Raw genomic sequence first — 14,610 nt, 5'->3', positions numbered from 1 at the left:
TGCCCCAATGCTCAAAGAAGAGCACAGAAAACCTTCTGCCAGTTCAGGGATGGAGGTGAAGGCTAGAAAGAGAGGACCGCCGATGTATATCTCTCTGCCGCTGGTGTGTCTTCTAAACAGATGGAAGCTTGTATTGTCTAAGCGCTTATAAGAAAAGCCCACTTGCAGGATAACATCGGAGGCGCAGCTAAATGACAGGTATGAAAAAGATAGCTGCTTGCAGAGCTTTCATGAGGTTTGCTCAGAAAGTTAGCCCAAAATCTTCCATCTTTTTAAATATTTGCCTGAGTGATACCATCCCTGTGACGCCTCCAGCCTCTGGTTCCAACTGAGCACGCGCATAAGAGCAGTGCTCATCGCACAGCTCTTGTGCGCATGCACCAAGCATATTTCTCCCCATTAACTCCCCAATGCTAACAGCCTGCCTATACCTCCTCTTCTACAAAACTATGCTAGCGGTTTTTAGCACAGAGAGTCGAGCTGAATGCTGCTCCCAATGCTCATTGAGTTCCTATGAGTGTTTGGAGCAGCACGGGCCATTCAGCGCGGCTCCCCGCGCTAGAAACCACTAGTGCAGTTTCGTAGAAGAGGGGGATAATTTGCATGTTGTTAGTGTTGGGAAGGTTTTTTTTTTCCTGCACTGTTCCCTACAGCACTGGAGTTGTGAGAATCAGCCCCTTATTGATCATGTTACCCCTCTCGTTAAAGATGCTCACTGGCTACCTATCTCCCACAGTCTGTCATACAAAATTGTATTTCTTACATTTAAATCTAGACAACACTTCCCAGCTTTCCATATAATATCACAAGAACACTATGTTCAAATCTTCAAAATCTCCTCTCCATCCCCTCATTATGTCATATCGTTAATGACACAACTCGCAAATCTATTTTCTCCCTCTAGGCCCCTACTCTATGGAATGCCATGCCTTCCTTTTTAAGAACATAAGAACATAAGAAGTTGCCTCCGCTGAGTCAGACCATAGGTCCATCCTGCCCAGCGGTCCGCTCCCGCGGCGGCCCATCAGGCCCATCGCCTGAGAAGTGGTCTATACCTATCTATACCCTTCAATCCCTTTTTCTTCTAGGAATCTATCCAAACCTTCTTTGAAACCATTTAATGTTTTGCTGCCTACAACAGCCTCTGGGAGCGCGTTCCATGTATCCACCACCCTCTGAGTGAAAAAGAACTTCCTAGCGTTTGTTTTAAACCTGTCCCCTTTCAATTTCTCCGAGTGCCCCCTTGTACTTGTGGTGCCCCTTAATTTGAAAAATCTGTCCCTGTCTACTTTTTCTATGCCCTTCAGGATCTTGAAGGTTTTCCGCCAAGAAACATCCTTAACTAAGAAACTTCCTTAACTTCCTTAAGATAGCCTTAAAACTTTCTTATTTAAGGATGCATACAACATATAAGACAATTAAATTTTCCTGTGCTCTTGTATTTTTTTTTTTTTTAAATCTTTATTAATTTTCCATACGAAAACAGTGCATTGAATTATACATACAATTGACTTCAAGACATCACTTACAATCGTTCCAAGAAATACTACAAAACATTCCCCCCTCCTACCCTATTCTAGAACCCAAACTCTTTCATTTGATCAATTAATACAATAAAATATAATATCCCCCCTCCCTGGATGTGCAAATGGAATAGGATAATCCAGCTAATCAGTGTTAACAAAATTTGTCAATGGACCCCACGTTAATTTAAATATCTTATTATTACACAAAATTTCTGCATTCATTTTTTTCATATTTATAGCATAAACATAAAGAATTCCACCAAAAGAAGAAACTAAGGGCTCCTTTTATCAAGGCGCGCTACGGGGGTTAGTGCGTCGGACATTTCACCACGCGCTAACCCCCTAACATCCTAATGCCTCGTCAATGGAGGCGTTATGTACTAGCGCGGCAGGCGGTTTAACGTGCGGTATTCCGCATGTTAAACCACTACCGCGCCTTTGTAAAAGGACCCCTAAGTCTATCCCAGTCATTATGGCAAATAGGCTGCTTTTATATCTATCTAATGGAAGTTTAGGTGACAACAATGTACCACAGATAACCACCTCATAAGATAACGGAATCGAAGATTCCAAAATCAAATTAATTTGTCCCCATATTGATTTCCAAAAGATGAGTATCAAAGGATAATAAAACAAACAAATGATCCAGTGTCCCTATTTCAAGAAGACAGTGCCAGCATCTATTATATTTTGAACTGTCTAACTTCTGAAAACGAACTGGGGTCCAAAAAACTCTATGTAACAGAATAAAACCATGTGACCCCTTTGCTTCAGAGTCATCACTGGCTCCCGGTTTATTTTAGAATTCAATTTAAATGCACTTGTATTTCTTTTAAAATTCTACATGATATCTTTAATCCTCTTATTCCTTTATTTTGGAACATTTACCGATTCTCCTTTGCAAGAGGTATCCAACTATTTAAACTCTCCCTTCCTTCTAAAAAAGGGATTAAAGGAGTCAAGATCTAAAGTCAATCTTTGGTCTTTAAATTCTCTCAACTCTGGAATGATCTCCACTTTTTTTAAAAGAGTTCCAGTTCATTTCAATTTTTCTGTAAATCTTTAAAAACTACACTATTTGCCAAACATTTTTAAAATTAATTTTTTTGAAATTTTGCCATTATTTTCTATTTATCATTTGCAAATCATTCCCTGTTTATTTAATTGCAGTAAACCGAGTCGAGCCTTTTCAGAATGATGACTTGGTATACAAAGTTAAACTTTAGTTTAGTTTAGTTTAGATGCTGACGCTGACGCTGTACATCTCATCCTCCAAGACCAAATCCGTGACCATTGAGTGGCAGAAATCTGCTGCTTTATCTCAATGCTCCAAATGTCTTTAAGACTAGTTTTAGGCTACTGGTTCAAATATTCAGATATTAATCTTGTATTTCTTTTTATTAAATAAACTTAGATCATTTTACCATTTCTGCCCTTGCCCTATTGTGCCTTACCTCTATCATCTTCTTTTCTATATTACAATATATTGTATATCTCTCCTCCTTCCCTACTGTTTTTGTTAGTCTGGTTGCGACATTCCCTGTATTTTTCCTAATAGCTGTTTAGCTGTTTTTACTTAATTTGTAAAGCACTTAGACTTGTTGTTTTTTTTTAAATAATCTTTATTCATTTTAAAAGAAATTCAATAAGTGAAGAACAATAAATAAAAATTTATACTATAGACTTAAAATATTACAAGATTCTTACAGATCAATAACTCCCCACCCAAACTATTCTTTATCATTCAAGTATCTATAAATTTATCATAATTCCATAATTCACTACATATTTTAAACATAAAATTACACATTTATCCACTTAGACATATTTTAAACTTATAAACCACCCTCCCCCCTCCCTCCCTGGATGTGCAATTCTTCTAACAACAAAAATGTATAATTATAATAAATCTACAAAAGATGTCAATGGACCCCCATATTAAATTAAAGTTTTTAAAATTCCCTAACTGATCAGCTCTCATTTTTTCATATCTATATATTTGACATAAACTTGCCCACCAGAGAGCACTTAGACTTTTGATAAGCGGTATATATCAAAACGTAAATAAACTTGAAGCTTGATATCAAGTAAATAGAATGGAGTTGGTCCAAAGGGCAGATACTAAAATTATCAGTGGTCATTGTCATGAAGCGTTTGGGGACTGAGTACCTGAATGCAAACCGCTTAGACAATGAATAGGTGGGATATAATAACTAAAATTAATTAATACTTTGGAAGAAAGGAGATTTGAATAAATGCACATGAAGTGATTCTCTTTCAATTGAAAGGAAGTTCTGGAATGAGGGGACATTAGATGAAGGTGGAAGGGGTAGACTCAGGGGCAGTGGCGTACCTAGGGTATGTGGCACCCGGGGCCCATCATTTTTTGACACCCCCCCCCCCCCCATGTAAAAAAATTTTTTTTTTGCAATAACCATGAAATGGAATAAATGGTCAGAATAGAAACAGGCAGTGAAAATTTTCTTTTATTGAACCTCATATATGTAACCATTATTCCAAACATAACAAAACATAAATTATGTCTAAATTGTCATGACATTAGAAGTACATATGGAGTAGTTGCAGGCAGTGGCGTACTTAGGGTATGTGGCACCCAGGGCCCATCATTTTTTGACACCCCCCCATCTATATGAAAAATATGATTTTTAGTACCAATCTACATATCGCACCACAAGAGTGTACCTAGGAAAAGGCTGCATCTTAAACACTGCAGTGAGCACCAACACATACATTGTAAAACTAAACAAGCCAGATCCCGCACAGTCAATTGGTCCTGTAGTCAATGCCAACTGAAAACTATGTCTTTTTCATACACACAGAACAGAGATACACCCTCGCCCAAAATGGAATAATCACAAACTAAAAATAGAAATATGTAGACAAAAGTTAAACTGATCCGCCAAGAAACCAGACCCTGGATACAATGCAACACCACAAAAAACAGTAACACATGTCCTCTAATACAGTGCAAAATATAAAGACAGTAGATGTAAATTTGAAAAAACTGATACATAACAATCACCACTTTATAAATTAACAAATAAAAATAAAACAAATAATGAGATATAAAAAAATACAATTTTATTGGACTAATCCCCGTAAGCTCGGTCCCCATCCCCGCAAACCACCTGATTCCATTCACACAAGCCTTGAATTGTTTATATTAAAGTATAAAAAGAAACAATATTCTGTACAATTGTCAATTTATAAATCAGCGTCTTCTCCCCACTCTCTTCCCCATTTCCCTTCAGCATCCTCAGCCCACTCTCTCTCCACTTTCCTTCAGCGCACGCACATAAAAACAAGCAAGTAATTTTATATCATTTTCATTCTATTCATTCATAGAAATTAAAGTCTAGATAATGCCAGTCACATAACAAAACATGATTTTACAAAAATAATTCCCTGCAGTCAAGCCTGCAAGGATTATTAGATGTCTTTCAGCAGTTCCCCTCCCTCCCTCCCCCTTACCTTTGTGGCCAAGTCAAAATGATCTACCAACAATAAAATTTTAAAAACACAAAGCACGCTGTACGCAGAGAAAATGTTAATTATCATTTATATTCCGCGGGTTTTCAAAGAGGTCAAGGCAGATGACTTTATGCAATGTCACCTCAGTAACAACTATACAAAAATAGACAAATATTCCCCCTCCCTTTTTACTAAACTGCGATAGCGGTTTTTAGCGTAGGGAGCTGCGCTGAATGCCCCACGCTGCTCTCGACGCTCATAGGCTCCCTGCGCTAAAAAACTCTATTGCGGTTTAGTAAAAGGGGGCCATAGTGCAAAATATAGACAGCAGATATAAATTTTCAAAACGGACACATTTTGATCACTAAGTTGAAAATAAAATCATTTTTCCTACTTTTTTGTCTGGTGATTTCATGAGTCTCTGGTCCTTCTTCTGATCCTTCTTCTTTCTCTCTCCCCCTGGCTCCCCTCTTTATTTCTGCCTTTCTTTCTCTCTCCTCCTGGCCCCCCTCTTTCTTTCTGCCTTTCTTTCTCTCCCCCTTGACCCCCCTCTTTATTTCTGCCTTTCTTTCTCTCCCCTTGGTCCCCCTCTTTCTTTCTGCCTTTCTTTCTCTCTCCCCCTGGCCCTCCTCTTTCTTTCTGCCTTTCTTTCTCTCCCCCTTGACCCCCTCTTTATTTCTGCCTTTCTTTCTCTCCCCTTGGTCCCCCTCTTTATTTCTGCCTTTCTTTCTCTCCCCTTGGTCCCCCTCTTTCTTTCTGCCTTTCTTTCTCTCTCCCCCTGGCCCCCCCCCTCTTTATTTTTTCCTTTCTTTCTCTCTCCCCCTAGCCTGCACAAAGCCATCGTGCCGATTTCTCCACTTCCACGATTCTTTCCCTACCCTCACCCCCAAGCCAGCAGCCGATTTCTCCCTGCTCCTTCCCCGATGTCCTGATGTCCTGAACTTCATCGGGCAGCAGCAGCATTCACAATTCACTGATGTTGCCCGCTTCAGGCCTTCCTCTCTGTCGGGTCCTGTCTTCATGAAAACTGGAAGTAGGCAGGACCCGGCAGAGAACAAGGCCTGAAGCCGGCAACAGCAGCGAATTGTAAACGCTGCTGCTGCCCGAAGAAGGTAATGGAGCACCGAGGCAGTCCGCTTCTCCCCCCTCCCAGCCGAACCCCCGCTGACCCTCCTATCTCCCCCCCCCCCGTGAACCTTTCCGACCTTCCCAGCGAGAGCAGCAAACCTCCTTCGCGGCTTTCTCCTCCCTCTGCCGCGTTACTGATGACGTCATCAGTGATGCGGCAGAGGGAGGATAAAGCCGACGCTACTGGAGGGAGGTTTGCTGCTTTCGCTGGGAGGGTCAGAAAGGTTCACTTGGGGGGGGAGAGAGATAGGATGGTCAGCGGGGTTTCGGCTGGGAGGGGGGAGAAGCGGTCTGCCTTGGTGCTCCAAGGCCTGGCGCCATTACCTTTTTCGATAATGGCGCCGATGCTGCTTTCGCTGGGAGGGTAGGAGCGCGATAGGGACCGGGCCAGCTGTGCACCCCCCCCCCTAAGGCGGCACCCGGGATGGACCTCCCCCTCGCCCCCCTTGGTACGCTACTGCCCTGGGGAAACAGCCTGCAACAAGATCGCGCGATGCCAGAGATCTTTGCCTGCTTCGGCTGTTTCCTCCGCCGCGGTCCCGCCCCTCCTCTGACATCAGAGGAGGGGCAGGACCGTGGCGGAGGAAACAGTCGAAGCAGGCAAAGATCTCTGGCATCGCGATCTTGCTGCAGGCTGTTTCCAGACGCGACACCCGGCGCAGGGGGGGGTAACTGGACCGGACCGGGAGCACCCCCTCAGGGTTTGGTACCCGGGGCGGACCGCCCCCCCCCCCCCGCCCCCCCCTTGGTACGCCACTGCTCAGGGGTAACCTTAAGGAATGCTTCTTCACTAAAAGGGTGGTATGTTGGACAGCCACCTGGTGGATGTGATGGAGATGAAGACAATCTGAATTCAAGGAAGTTTGGAACAAGAAGAGAGGAAGGGATAGTAAATGGAATAGATGGTCAGGCTGGATGGGCCATATGATCTTTATCTGCTTTCATTTTTCTCTTTCTATGAATATGTTAAACAGCACAGGTCATAAGAACATAAGCATTGCCACTAGATGCACTGAGTTCATAGCCGAGTGTCCACATTGCTGTTTAAAAGACTGTTACTTTTATCTTGGTAATATTGCAGACAATTCTGATCTATTTGCAAAGCTGTAAGACTCCTAATGCAGGCATACATGCTGAAACAGGGCTGTGTTGAGTCCCTTCAACATGTGGAATTGATAATAATTTAATAAATTTTGTATACTTACACCATTGGGTTTTGTTTTCTTGGTGCCTCACTTTCTCCTTGTTAGGTGTGAGACTGTGAAGCAGAGAAGCGACAGACAAGTAGCAACATCACTAAGGTCCTTTTAGTCTGAACAATCGGGCTTGATTTGGAAAATATTGTGTGTTGAAGATATACGCTGATTTTATATTGATAGTCCCTCATATACATGCTTGCCTCCTTCCTGCTTCCTGCTCATTTTTCTCTCATTGATTAGTAAATAATGCATTTTAACATGAAATAAAATTCTCAATGGTGAGTGTTAACAGAGTGGGATTATTGCAGTTTAAAGCTAATAGGCCCCTTAGAAAGCTGCATGCTTAATCATACGCAAAGCTGCAGTTTTGCCACAGGAGGGCGGCCTCTCCCTTTCTAAGGAATAGAGAAAGAGCCCTCACACACAGCATTCTAATGTAAGAACATAAGAACATAAAAAGTTGCCTCCACTGAGGCAGACCAGAGGTCCATCTCGCCCAGCGGTCCGCTCCCGCGGCGGCCCATCAGGCCTATTGCCTGAGCAGTGGTCCCTATTTCTATAACCTACCTCTGTCTTATAATAGCAGCCAAACATCACAGGCTCAAAGTAACATTTAAAATTGAGAAGCTGAAACATAAGGAAAATAAGTTCAGCTTTCTGATGTGTTTGTTTAAATTTTACCATAGATAATATAAAAAAAAGTCTGTGCTTGCCCCCCCTCCCCCCCCAAATATAATGGGATAAAACTGTATAGCAGAGTCTGAATTTATTATATGGGGTAGAGTTACCATATGCCTCCAGAAAAAGGAGGATGGATTGAGATACTCGTGTTTTACTTCCTTTTTCTGGAGCCATATAGTAACCCTAGAGTGAGGTGGCAATAGATTGCAAGAGTCAAGGTCCAGGCTGACCTACGGGGGGCTGCTGAAAAGTTCTCAGCCCAATCAACTTCCTATATTCTGAGTGTCATTTTGCCACTGTGCCTGAAAAGTGTTAACTTATTTCATTAAGTGCCAATTTGCAGACACGAAATTCTATATTTTTACATTGTTTCAGATCATTGATTGAACCATATCCACGTCATTCTCTTCTTGGTCGGGCTGAGAACTTTTCAGCACCTCTAACCATGAGGAATCTGAGGTGGTGGCCAGTTGGCTGAGTTTCAGGGTCTGTGAGCAGTTGTGAGCTGAGGGCTAGGGTTACCATATTTTTCACTTAAGAAAAAGAGGACCTATGACCCCACCCCAACCGACCCTCAGCTCCGCCCTCACCCTGCCATGACCCAGCCCCCCAGAAGCTAGTTTGGCAGGGCCAGTTCCAAAGAATCTGGAGGCTCTTCCCCTCTTACCTCCTCGGCGCTGCAATTCTATTTTCTTCAGTCCACTGGCAGCTCAGCGACATGAACCAGCTGCCCCGGAAGCCGCCTCTCTACAGGTCCCACCTCTGCGGGAACAGGAATTCACTGGATAGGGTGCAGGGTAAATCAAGAGGAAACTTTATTGCTGAACAAAGTAGCAGTCTGTTTCTGTCACACAGACTCAGGGCTTAACATGGCAACAATCCTCTCTTCAGCAGCCCTATCTTGTCAGGTGTCTACAGCATATTCAAGTCACTCATGCATAATTCTGGGCCTGGCTCTAGTTATGACACTCAGGTCTGAGGCTTCACAATTAAATGCACTCTTCACCTTTGCAATCGTCTATTCCTTCTCTTGTAACCTCTGGGTGGTGATTCCTTACCCCCAGGTGCAAACCTAGGTATTAGGGCCATTCCTCACTTCCCTGAGTCTCCCCCATAGGTACAAGCGGCCAAGCTTATTTTCGCAAAAGGCAAGTTCGATCACGTTTCCCCACTCCTCTCCAAGCTCCACTGGCTCCCAGTATACTCCAGAGTCCTCTATAAATGTGCCTGCTTAGCCTTCAAGATTCTACATGGCGTCCTTCCTCCCGTTATCCCACTCTTCTGGAATTCCTCAAACCCGCTCTCTTCTAGACCCTCCCAAAAACTGAAACTATCTTTCCCATCTATAAAAGGTATATCCCGCGCAGGAAAACTTGGAACATCCCTCCCCTTTAGAACCACGGAACTCTGGAACAACCTCTCATCCCCGCTCAGAAATTCTAGCTCCTTCCAATCCTTCCGTAAACGCTTGAAAACTTGGCTCTTCTCAAAAATCTAATCACCTCCCGTTCTCTAGTACCCTGCCCCTCTCTATCTTCTCAGTCCCTCTCCTATATCCCTTCTTTGTAGTTCCTTTCCTCTCAACCTCTGTAAACCGTGCCGAGCTCTGCGCATGCGGAGATGGTGCGGTATACAAACCTAAGGTTTAGTTTAGTTTAGTTTATAATAATAATAATAATAACTTTATTTTTATATACCGCCAGTAATCTTGTGACTTCTAGGCGGTTTACAATAAAGGGTAACTGTAAATACAATAAAGAGAGGCTGTACATACGACGAATTAAAGAGTATAGCAGTGTACATCTGAGAATACCGGCATTAATAATAGTAACAACAGTTTGTATGTAGTTTAGTTTAGTACTGCAGCCCAGCCAACACCTCGGGAGCATTCCTTCACTCCCGGTCCTCCACCAGGAGACCTCTGTATTCAGGGACTCATTCCTGAAGACCTTTTGCCCCAGGGCCTCTCTGATCTATTCCGTTCCAGAGCCTCAAGTAGGATTACCAGATGTCTGGGGAAACCTAGACATGTCTTCTTTTTAGAGGACTGTCTGGGTGCTCAGAGAGATTTCCAAAACCCGGCAGTTTGTCTGGGTTTTAGAAGTTCCCAAGCTCGGGCCACGTCTGGAGGTTCTCCAATGCGGTGACATCACACACATGTGCGCAGGCACTGACATCATCACGTTGATATCCGCCCATGTGAAGTGGCCTTCCAGATAGGGCTCCGAGCTCGGGGATGGAGACAGGTTTGTATGGGGGCAGTGCTGAGGTGGAATGGGGCAGAACAGGGTGCGACCAGATGTCCTCTTTTTCTTAAAGAGGAAATCTGGTAACCCTAGCCCCACCCCTTTGACTCCGCCTCTGATAGGGCAGATTGGCACCACCAGCTTTAAAGTGGCTAAACAGTAATCTCAGTGAGGGAGTGGTCACAGGGATACCTGGGCTATACCACTCACTCTCTCACGTGTTGTTCACTGAAGTTTCATTAATTACTCAAACATTTCATTTCCTACAATTAGATTCTGTTTATTGCACAATTCATATAGTATGTGTTTACAATTTTAATTTTAGTAAATGCATAGCAGGTTATATAATGCGACTGGACACATGAAACACTGTATAACGGGGATAAAAATGCAGGTACAATAAATTATATAAATGTTTTCAGATGTAGTTTTTATTCATATATTCGTATTGAAATTATCATAATTTTTCTATACATTTTTAGGTTAAGGAACAAAGCATCTTCTTGCCTTGGAGAATAACCGTAGCATGTTATATAACGAGTTTCATTTAATAATAGAACACAAGTTTCCATATTTCCTATGGAATCATTTTTATTTAATACTAAGAATGTAAGATATTTAATGCAGCCCAAGAACTTGGTGGGGTGGCTGTGAGGTGACAGAGCCGCACAGGAACGGGGATCACAGCTTCCAAATTTTTGAAAATCCTGCAGGGATGGGAGTGTTGCCAGAATCTCTGACAATGCCAGAGAGGCTTAGAATAGGGTTATCATATTTTTTTTTATGATAAAAAAAAAGAGGACATGTGGTCCCACCCCACACAACCTCATCTCCTCTTCTTCCAGGAGCTTGAGGTCACATCTGGAAGGCCTCTGAGCAAGCGCAGATGTGATAACATCACATGTATTCAACATCATCGTGGCACATCCACACTTGCTTGGACTCCCTTCAGACAGGGCTCCGAGCTCAGACAGAGCCAGGGCCATCCAAAACCCAAAGTTTCAGGTTTTCTAAATCTAGCCAGAAACCTGATAACCCTAATTTAGAACACAGAGTGTCTACTGGAGAGCCAGAATGAAGCTTGAAATACCCAGAGGCAGCCAGAAAAACGACTGAGACTTGGAACACTCTGCATGGACTAAAATTTATTCTTTTGCAGAGATGCCAAGTTACCCACATCCAAGTAGGAGGTTTTTTTGGTCAGACCTAGTTTTGAATTTACATCCCAAAACCAGTAGCATAGACACATAGGGGCCTCCAAAATAGCAGCTCCTTTCCTTACCACATTGTGTGGCTCTGGAATCTCGCTCTGCTCTTCCAACAGTTGGTTCTCCAGTCATGGCATGTGACCAAAAGAGGTTGTGAAACCAACTGCCTGTGACTGGTACTGTAGGCCCTATCCTCTGCCGTGTCTGCCTCAGGATGTTACATCACAGGAGGCGGGACATGATAGAAAGGCCTTGCATGACTGGCCGCAGCAGTTGATTTTACTGCCTCTGCCAGCTACAGGCAAGGACTGGAGCTGCTTTTACCCCATGTTCTGGCCTAATCAGGCTTACCTTCTCTAAACATGTTGCCTTAGCTCTGGATCCAAATTTAATGATTTTTAAAAAGTGCAAAATGTGTTGGTTATTTTTTTAAAATTACCATTTTTCCTGTGTGCATTGTTCCAATATGCGTTTTTCTTTTTGGAGAAAAAAAATTGCCCAAGTGAAAACCACACATAGCTCCACCATTGGGACATGGGAGGAGCCAGCATTTATAGCAGACTGGCAACACAGACATCCCAACATACTCTCATGTCCATAGGACCCCAGAAGATCTTTATGACTGAAACACGGACAGTGTTGGGTCCATACCACATTTTCACTGTGTATTATATGGATTGTTTTATGGACATGCATCACTTTATTGTGAAGACTTTTAATAAACTATTGTTATCAAGATCATCGATTCCACAGTTTTCGTCCTTTACGTGGGTTTCTTCTGTTTCCTGTGGGATATTCTGGTGAATTTCTTTGCCTTGCCCAGGTTGAATTCTCTGCATGTATTTGGGGGTAGGGGAGACATTTGGGATTGTATCTATCCCCAAGGAGATCTGGGCTTGCACAAAACAACAAATGGTATACTGTACATCGCAGTAAAAACAATGAGGGAAAAGAGGTCATTAGATAAATTCAAAGGTTTACTAAAAAGCTTTTTGTACAGACGCTTTTGACAGATTTCTAAGAGGCTTTGATTATTCTCTTTCTCCCTGTCTTTATGTTGTCCTTTAATTGTTTTATTTCCTATCACAATTGTAGTTCTCCCACCATCCCTTTCCTATTTAATAAGCCATGTTTGTCTGTCTACTTTCGTAATTGTTTTGTCTGTCTTACATTTTATTGTACATCACTTTGAATTTTTGAAATTGTGATTTTATCAAAATATTTATTAAGCTTGAAACTTCAGCTAATCCCTCCCCCAACACACACACACTTTCTTATCTCAAGTCATCACAGTGTGGGTAGTATTTTACCTAATTGTAAATTAAACATTAATTGAATTGGTATTTGTCTGTGTGCTTCTGACATAAGCAGCTCTAAAAGAGGCTTAGAACATTATGGTCTGGAGGACTGCAAGGGGAGGGGGGGTGAGTAGCAGAGACTCACTGGGGGGTGGGGTGGAAAGCAAAGAGGAAATGCATGACCCTCCCAGTCCACCTCTGGGATTGAACTTTCCCTGATATCTGCTTTCCATCACCTTGATATGTTGATGAAATCTTTCCCAATGCTCATTGATGACATTACCAAGATTGGGTGGGAAGAAATCAAGGTGAGAATGCAAGAAATGCATTTTAAGTGACATTCTGGCACCTATTAGCTGATATGCTGTCAGCATGTTCTTCACAAGCACAGCATAATTCTCTGATCTGTGCTTACCAAGAAAATTCTGAACAACCAGCACGAATGCTTCCCATGCTGCTGATTCAGCTTCTGTTTGAGCGCATCATCAAGGATCAGCTCACAGATTTCAGGTCCAATAAAAACACTTTCTTTGATGTTGGCTTCACTTTTCTGGAAACCAAACGTACTTCTTAGGTGCTGAAATGCATCACCATTTCTGTCCATTGCCTTGACAAAATTTTTTAGCAGACCCAGTTTTATGTGAAGTACTAGAAGACAGTAGTACATCGTGAGAAAATTTAACGGATTCATCTAAGTTTGGCCATTGTTTCTGTCTATAGTGGTTAGCATCATCACGACTTTTCCAAAGACACAAGAAGCACATGTTGCAGACCCAAAAGGAGTGACACAACTTTGAGATCACCACAGAAGTTCCACTGATACTCTGCATAGCGTGTGAGTTTTAAAAGTGTTTCCACTGACTTGCACATTTCTTTCAACCCAACTGCATGAGCAACAGGAACAGATGGCTTCTGGTTTCCATTGTGTAAAAGTACTGCTTTAAGTCTTGCTTTGCTCGAATCAATGAATAGACTCCATTAGTCAGAAACATGTTCATATCCCAGTTCACGCATGAGACCATTAATATCAGTACAGAAACAAATGTTTCCTTCTATTTGGTAAAAGGAAGCCAGGATGGTATGATGATCACGGAAAAAAAGAAATTTTGGTGTCCTGCCTTAAAAGATTCCATTACTTCAGCATTGAACCCAACAATTCTGCTTTCTCCTTTGACAGTGACAAGTCTCTAACCAGATCGTTAAGATCTTCTTGAGTCAGCTGGTGAGGTTGTTTTTCATCCAGTTCAGGTTCATACAACTCCTCCACAGCAGCAGAGGCACCTTCTTCATCTGACCTTTCGGCACCCTCACTCCATGGATGTCTGATGCTAGAACTATTGGTCTTTTCCAACTGGTACCTTGAGGCTCGTGGTGAATTTATGAAATCTGAGCCCCTGAGCTAGACTTGTAATTTCAAGTTGTGAGACAGACCAACGTGGAAGTTCATATATCAGACAGCTTGAACATACCGAGAGCCCTGGTGTTCTGACCATGGCTGTAGTGGGAACTAGAGCAAGTGCAAACGACAAATCCCCAAGGCACCGCAACAACCAATAATTTGTTGAGTCTCCCATTAAGATCCTTTTTGAGTTCTTATCAAGTTAGACTTGATATATAAAACTGAAATGCAAATCTTTATAAAACAAGGATTCTTTCACAAGCCCCTAAAAAAATAAGGACACTGAGAAAGAGCTCCCACATGAACCCTTGAAAAAGCCCTTTTTGGGCAAAATGGGTCCCATCGGGGCATGCTAGAAACACTGCATTAAAAGGATAAGTAAAAAAGAAACTTTTACTTTTGTATAGTCTTTATTTATTTTTGAAAGAATGAT

Source organism: Geotrypetes seraphini, chromosome 3 (assembly GCF_902459505.1).
Source record: "Geotrypetes seraphini chromosome 3, aGeoSer1.1, whole genome shotgun sequence".
In the NCBI taxonomy this organism is placed as follows: Eukaryota; Metazoa; Chordata; class Amphibia; order Gymnophiona; family Dermophiidae; genus Geotrypetes; species Geotrypetes seraphini.
The sequence above is the reverse complement of the archived record's forward strand: the minus strand, read 5'-3'. Positions refer to the sequence as shown.